Source organism: Suricata suricatta, chromosome 9 (assembly GCF_006229205.1).
Source record: "Suricata suricatta isolate VVHF042 chromosome 9, meerkat_22Aug2017_6uvM2_HiC, whole genome shotgun sequence".
Classification (NCBI taxonomy): domain Eukaryota; kingdom Metazoa; phylum Chordata; class Mammalia; order Carnivora; family Herpestidae; genus Suricata; species Suricata suricatta.
Genome location: NC_043708.1, coordinates 20,008,260 through 20,016,344, shown reverse-complemented (window position 1 = coordinate 20,016,344; position 8,085 = coordinate 20,008,260).

The window sequence follows — 8,085 nt, the reverse complement described above, 5'->3', positions numbered from 1 at the left end:
ATCTCCCTCTCTGGTCCAACAAATGGAGTCCAGGTACCCTTTTCCTACAAATGTGCTTAGGGTTCTCCGTGTCAGAAAACCCATTTCTCTCAACTCTATTGAAGCCCCTGGCCTCATTTTCTACTCACCATCCAAACTTCAAACCAAGAATATAAACTTGCAAGTTCTGTTTCATCACCTCTTATTCATCTTTGAGTAGGTTATAGTAGACATCGCCATATTGCTCTACTAAGACTGCAAGGAAAAGTGGTTAAGTTGGCCAAGAGGTAGGTGTAATGCAATGTGGGTAAGGGCATATCAGAGATGGGGAGGGGCAAGAACAGAGGCTTGGAGGCAGGACTGAAAAGATCCATTTTGTCAGAGTCAAGTACAATGGCTTTCAGATAAGAAAATGAGTCTCTCTGGCAAGAAGTTTTCATTTTGTGAACTAGAGAAAATTGAAAACAAAATAAAACCTTGACTTGCTACATGGAGAAAAATGAGCAGAGAGCACAGCCCTATTTATTCTCTGTCACTTGTCCCATGATATTTCCGCTGTCCAAGTGATGATTAGAATCCTCATTTCCAGGCTCTATGAATCAGTGCATAGGTTTAAACAACCCTTAGCAAGCTACCTTGTAGACACATGCTGGCTTTATACTCTCTGTTAATAACATTACTTTGCCTAACAGAGACTAATGTCTCTCTCTCAGCAATACACAGTCTTGGAGAGTGTTTCCTATCTATTGGACACTTGCACACAGAATTCAGTTCTGTTTGGGGACTGCAAAAATGGGTTAAGCATGAAAAATAAAATTTCAAAGATAAAATTTAGAATTATCCATATCAACAACTGGATCTGCTCAGGTCAGGTGATTCTTCAGCAATCATTTCCCTTTCTTTGGTGTCTTAGGGTAACCTCAATTGAAATCCTGGGTTCCCACTTAATAACTGCTCTGGAGTAATTCCTGTTGTCTTACATTGGCTTTTGTCTTATCTCTTGCTCAATAAGCAGCTTCCACCTGGGGAGGTACTCTCCCATCAGATGACCAATAAGCCAGGCTCCTGGGAAAGAACAGTGTGATGGCCAAGAACATGCACTGTCATGGCAGATTGCCAAAGTCAAAACTCAACCCTTCACTTGCTAGTTATGCAGCCTTGATTAAGTTACTTAACTCTCTGTGCCCCACTTTCTTCCTTTGTTAAACAAGGATAACAATAGCAATTTTTCTCATAATATTGTTCATGAAGTGTATTGACACATGCACAGTGTTTTGAACAGCATTGTAACATTGTAATTTCAAGCTATTGTGTTGTTGAATTTTCATAAGATATCAAGAACTCCTGTTATAAATTAACTTTCTAAGACAAAGGGCAAAGTTCATAGTGGCAAGCAACCAGTTGATCCCATTCTTTTCTTTTTATAATACTCTCCATTTGTCCTACAATATGTCATAAGATGTGAATAATCACATTACTTTCTTGGGAGGGGGCTGGAATAGGGAGATAATTAAGTGATACTGTGCTGGATGAAGAGTTTCTTAATATATAATGAAAAAATGTTATAGACATATAAGATAGGCATGAAGTACCCTAATGCCTGTTTTGCATACACTTTGTCCCTCACTCACTCCAATAAGCCATGTTGGTTTTCTTTTAAATTATCCCAGGACCTAAAGGGCTATCAGGACTTTTAGGGAAGCCTCGATACTCATGGCAGTGTGTTCACAGGCTAATCATGGCCCAGGCCTTAATTTTTGATGATGACAACTATAGTTAACCTTTGAAGATACTTCTTGTGTATCTTAGCAACAACTAAGAAGTAGTTGACAATATAATTCTAGGAAAAAATCTGGTGATGTCAGTTCCATAGAGTTTTGAGGCCTCGTTTCTCCTCTTTCCCTTTCCATGAATGAATTTTCATCCTCAGAACAAGCTCTTGATGTGGATTTTCTATACCTGACATTTTGGGTTGTTTATATTAAATGTTCCATAAAAATTATTTGGCACCTCTCTTCCCTTTCCTGTTCTCTGCCCATAGCTTAATTTCATATTTCCTTTATGGTGGGAAAATCCAGGAGGCTGTCAACACTTGCTATTGCTCTGAATTTCAGTGGGTAATGACCACACTGATGGGAGGTCCAGGGTCTGCTCAGCTGAGCCTTGGAGGCACAGATGCTCCTCTAAGAGCTTGCGAAAGCTGGCCAAACACTCCACTGTGCAACTGGGGCTGAAATAATTTTGTAGGTAGAAAGTGTCTCCCATTTCTGGTCTTCCTGCCTTCAGACAAGGCTGAAGACACTGCAGAGGTAGCTTCTCTCATAGAATTTCCACACTCTGTGCTCTAGCTATTGGTTTGAAGTTTCAGGTTGACAGTCTGGAACCGGCAAGAAGGTCAGTGTATTCTTCATCCTGCACTATAATTGGGAAGTTCATTTCTTCTGTCCATTCAGTTCTAAGTTTAAGTTTACTCTTTCCTCTGGTTTATTATGATTGTGCCAAGGAATGCCATCATAGTCTGGACTAATAGAGAGAGAGAATTTAATGCTGTAAGTGTCCTTTGTCCTGCTGTTTATGTCAAAAGTGCACTGCGTTGAAGCCCTCTTGAGAACACTGGTTTTCAAAGCGGAAGATTGTGATCTGATGGCTCTGACATCTGGACATGAGAAACAGGCTTAGTGAGAGGTGGAGAGACAGTTGTGTGACCTCTCAAAACCTTCAACGGAATCAAATGTAGTTTTGTTGGGAGAAAGATAATGACTGGAAGAGATGTCATCTGAAAATGATGATCTGCCTAACACCGCCCCATTCCTGAGAGAGATGATAAATTCTCCCCTTGGATGATAATCCTGTTTTCTCTAATTTTGGGCAGTATTCAGAGAGAGGAAGATGATATTGTAAAATCGGTACTTAGAAATCTTTGAGAACTATAAGTACACTAAGTGTATTAAAAGTTTATGATGAAATCCCACATGAAGAAGAACTCCAGATAATTTATGTAGACACTCTCCTCTCACGGAGGTGGAGCATAACTCCCCAGTCCTGGTGGGTGAGCTGCAACATGGTGTCTTCCTCCCAAAGAGCACCAGATGGAGAGGGGGATAAAAGAGTGAAGTTACCGTAGAGAAACCTGATAAACACCACCTCAGCTAGAGGATCAAGGTCAGCACCAACAATCATAAATCATGTCACCTACATGTACTCTTGATCTGATGAAAATGACACTTTGCCTCTGTGATCGTCTCTCCAAAACCCATTATTCCAGCCTAATCATGAGAAAAATATCAGACAAATTTCAGTAGAGAGGCATTCTATGAAACAACCTGACCAGTACCCCTCAAAACTGCCAAGGTCTTAAAAAAAAAAAAAAAAGAGTTTCAGAAACTGTCACAGACAAGAGAAGCTTAAAAGAACATGACAACTAAATGTGTTGTGAAATTCTAGGACAGAAAAAGGTCATCAGGCAAAAGCTAAGGAAATAAGAGTAAACTGTGGACTTCAGTTAATTTAAAAGCATGTTTATAATACACTAGTCATTTTTTAAAAATTTTCATTTATTTATTTATTTTGGAGTAAGCACAAGCAGGGGAGGGGCAGAGAAAGGGGTAGAGGATCTGAAATGGGTTCTGTACTGACAGGCTGATAGCAGTGAACCTGATGTGGGGCTTAAACACATGAACCACGAGATCATGACCTGAGCTGAAGTCGGAAGCTCAGCTGACTGATCTACCCAATTGTCCCACCAGTCATTTTCTTACATCTCGGCTGATTTATTTCCCACAGGGCTACCATGCCTCCTTTAAGGGCTGGGCCTTAGTGTCCTAAACCCATGCTTTGAGAAGTATACTAACTCACTCACTTTATGAGCTGGGATTTAAGCTTAAAATTACATGACAACATAGAACAGATTGCCATATCCTATGATTTATGTATCAATTTCTTATGCTAAAGTTATGATAATTCATTACACTGAAGTATCATAACTTTAGCAGCTTGAAACAACACCCATTTATATCACCATTTTGTATATCAGTAGTCTGGGTACAATGTGGCTCACTGACATCTTTTGCTTAGATCTCTCAAGGCTCGAATCAAGATATAGGCAGAGCTGCCTTTCTTCCCAAAGCCCTGGGGGATGACTGTTTTTAAGATCATTCAGGTTGTCTGCCAAATTCAGTTCCTTGTGGTCATAGGACGAAGGTCCCCATTTCCTTGCTGGTTGTAGGTCTGGAGCCTCTTTCAACGCCTTGAGGCTCCTTGCATTCCCCATCACATTGTTCCCTCCATTTTCAACAGCACCCCTGGTCTTTCTTATGCTTTGAATCTCTTCAAGTTCTCCTTTTGCCCTCAGCTGGGAGGGAGCTCTGATTTTAAGGGCTTTTTTGATTACACAGGCTTGCTGGATAATCTGCGAGTGATCCACAGGATTTGGGAGTGGGAGACTCAGGTCTCCATCTTCTTTTTATTTCTACCACAACATCTTCACTGAGGGGAAAGATGACTGCAGAGCAGTAATGGACGGAAGCTAATTTACTGGCCATATGTTACATTCTGATCCTAACTCCAGATCCTTTAAAAGTGATAAATCCATAAATTCTCTCTTCAAAGAGGAATCTTTTTTTCAGTTTAATGTTTCTAAGCTTAGAATTTACTTTCCAATCTTCACATGTATGTAAGTGGCAATGCTTTCCTTCAGAAAGTTGTGAATAGATTGCTTACAGTTTCTTCCCTGATTCCTTTTTCCTCCATCAAATGTGACCTCCTCACTCTTTCCTTCCCCCTGGACTGGAAGTACCATGGGCAGAGGGGCCATGTCTGTCCTATGCACTTGCAGCCTGGTATAGTGAACACAGTAGATTGTTGCAGAATGAATGAATAAGTGGGCAGTCCCTTAGAACTGAGGAAATGGACTGGGGCTCGTGGGTGGCTCACTCTGTTAAGCACCCAGCTCTTGACTTCAACTCAGGTCATGGTCTCATGATCTATGAGTTCCAGCCTCAAACTGGTCTCTGCACTGACAGCGCAGAGCCCACTTGGGATTCTGTCTCTTTCTCTTTCTGTCTCTCCCCAGCTTGCCCTCTGTCTTTCCCTTTAAATAAATAAAAGTAAACTTAAAAAAAAAAAGAACGAAGGAAATGTGGTATTCTGAAAGACTAAGGAGAAGTCCTCACTTAAGCTCACCTCTGCCTCCTTCCAGGAAGGTTCCAGGGCCCTGGGTAGACCACATTCACACTGGTGAGGTCACCTTGTGCTGAAGGCTACAGCCTGGCTATGGGGCTCTCTTTCTGGTGCTCAGGACTTTCTTTTCCCTGCGGTAGAGGCTGTGCACTGACACAGCAATAACATTCCTATAACCAACTTGCTGGCACTCTCTGGAGTTTTCTCCTTCCACATAACAGGGTAGAATATGGGAAAGTTCAGGAGCTTAAAGGGAAAGACAGAGTTTTGAAAGGAGCAATGGCTTTAAGGATCAGACTCCTTGGGTTCCCACATCAACTCTGTCCTTTACTAGCTGTGTGAGCTTGGCAAAGTAGGCCCTGTCTCTGCTCCATTTCCTCATCTGTCAGGTGTTGATAATGGTAGAAAATGTTTCATAGGGGATGAAAACAAGCTCATGCCTATAAAGCATTTTCACAGTGCCTGGAATCTAGAGAGTGCTTCTCCATTCTAGTCACTGTGCTCATGCATTCACTACTTAAGCATTTGTTCAAATGTTTCCTTCTCAGTAAGGTCTCTCTGAGCATCCGACTTCATATCTCAACCTGCTCTGCCCATGAGCCATTTGGCACTCCTGATCTGGTTACCCCGCCCTTGCTTTTCTTTATTCCATATACTTTGTCTAAATATTCTGTTACGTTGCATTTCTTTTAATGTCAGTTATATATTTGGAGATAGAACAGGGGCTGAGATGAGAAGAAGGCTACTTGTCATGAAATTTTTGTCTTTCCCTTTCAGAGATTAAAAACAAAACCCTCTAAGCTAAATAAATCCCTATGGCATCATAGTTGACGCTTCTACTGAGCTTTAATTTAAGCTTCAATCGCCCCCACACGGTAAATAAATACCAGATAAATATCTGGTGACTTTGCAATGTCTTTTATGTTTTCTACAAGTTCAACTCCTCCGGTCCCACCTATGGTCACCACTAAGCACAGATGACATCCACATTGTATTTATAGCCATAAACTAATAGTTTTAGGGCTCCACTCGGATTAAAAGTGTTAGCAAGTACTCTCCTTGGTCTTGGGCTATCGTTTGGGGAGGGCTGTTTGGGACCACAGAAATTCTAAGTGGCACACTTTTTACTGAAGTTTCCTCCAAATTCCTCTGAGGTTGAAATTTTGCTTATTTGGTATTCTCCCTGGGGCACTGTGAACACTTTCTTCTCTAGTCCCTCTTATGAACAGTTGAACTGCAAGTACCAACCCTTCCCACCCTCCATCTCTTTCCATAAACTTACCTCTTTCCATACTCTTTTCCTACTAATGCAAGAGGGTCTGCCCCTCTATTTCACCCACTATGGTGGTGTTTAGAAATCTACTTCCAATATCCTTTCTCTCTGGTCATAATAACTGAACTGAATTTTCCTTTCACATTACTCTGCTACTGGTAAACCCCTCCAGGATTAAATCTTATATAATTTACACACACATCGTTGAAACTTCTACTGAGGTTTAATGTAAGCTGCAGATCTCTCCCACAAGACAAATAAACACTAGATAAATATCTGGTAACTTCTTTTGCTTATAATCCCTTGATGTTCCCTAGAAGTTTGAGACTAAGTTGAGTTTGGTATATTTCTTCCAACACCCAGTCCAAACTTCTTTGTACTTCTCGAACGACAGTTCTATTTCATAAAGGCTTTTCCAATTTCCTGACAAGCTGTGATCTCTAACTTTATTTTAATATTTTCATTCAAAATTATGCCCCCTTTTGACATTCTTACTATCCACTTATACCTTTCTCTTTCCTCATTTTAGTCATCTCTGGTATTTTAAAATGTTGGTTTTATTATTATGTAGGTGAGGCCATAAGATCAGGAGACAACTGCTATTGAAAAGAGCCACTCATAGTTCCCAAGAGAAAGAAGTGTGCCACACTATGCAGGGCCACACAGGTTGGCATTGGCATCAATTAGGAGGAAACGGGAAAACATGGGCGAGAGACTTTATTGTGGTTTCTGTGGGAAGGAGTGGGAGAAGCAGAGTAAACAGTTTAAGACTGGCTAGCTAAATAGTTTCAGCAGGCTCTGGAGGGCAAAGGCTGTCCTGAATTGTCTGTTACCTGGTCCCAGGATGATTAGGGCAGGTAGATCTTGGCCTAGAGCCTAAGAGACAGATAAGGGCAGTGAATAAGAGACATGGAATTAAAAAAAATATTTGAGAGAAAAAGAGAGTGTGCGAGCTAGTAGTCAAGAGGGGCAGAAGAGGGAGAGAATCTTAAGCAGGCTCCATGCTCAGCAAGCAGGACTTGATCCCATGACTGACCCCAGGACCATGACCTGAGCCAAAATCAAGAGTCAGATGGATGCTCAACCAGTGAGCCATTCAGATACTCCTGGGGATATAGGTTTTGGATAGGTTGGTTTTCATATGAAAGGAGCACTTGCAGGAGAGTCCCTTATAGTTTCTAGGAATTGGCTAGCCCTGGGAAGCACAGTCTCTCAAGAAATTCCAAGTCCTCAGATGTCAGAGCTTTAGAAAAAACAGAATAGAAACAGGCATGATTAATATATCCAGTCTCCTAGATATTCTCCAGATCTCTTGATTAGATTTCTTTCTTCTTTTCCATTTAACTATCTCCCATTTCCAACACTGCTAACTTGGTACTCTGTTTTCATACTCAGGAATTCAACTTTCCTCCAAAACTTCAACCCTGTCAGTGCCAATGGTCACCACCTTCACTTAAACTACGAAGACGAAGCACTGGATTAGATAATATACTTCACACTCACTTTGGACCCTGCTCTCTGAAATTTCTCTACCACCCACATACCCCTTGTCCTTTTTTATCTCTTGAGTGGAATATACAAATTTAGGCTTATTTAAGCTTGTCATGCCTGGAAATTCTCTTAATCCATCCTCTGCATTTTGAGTTCATGGACTT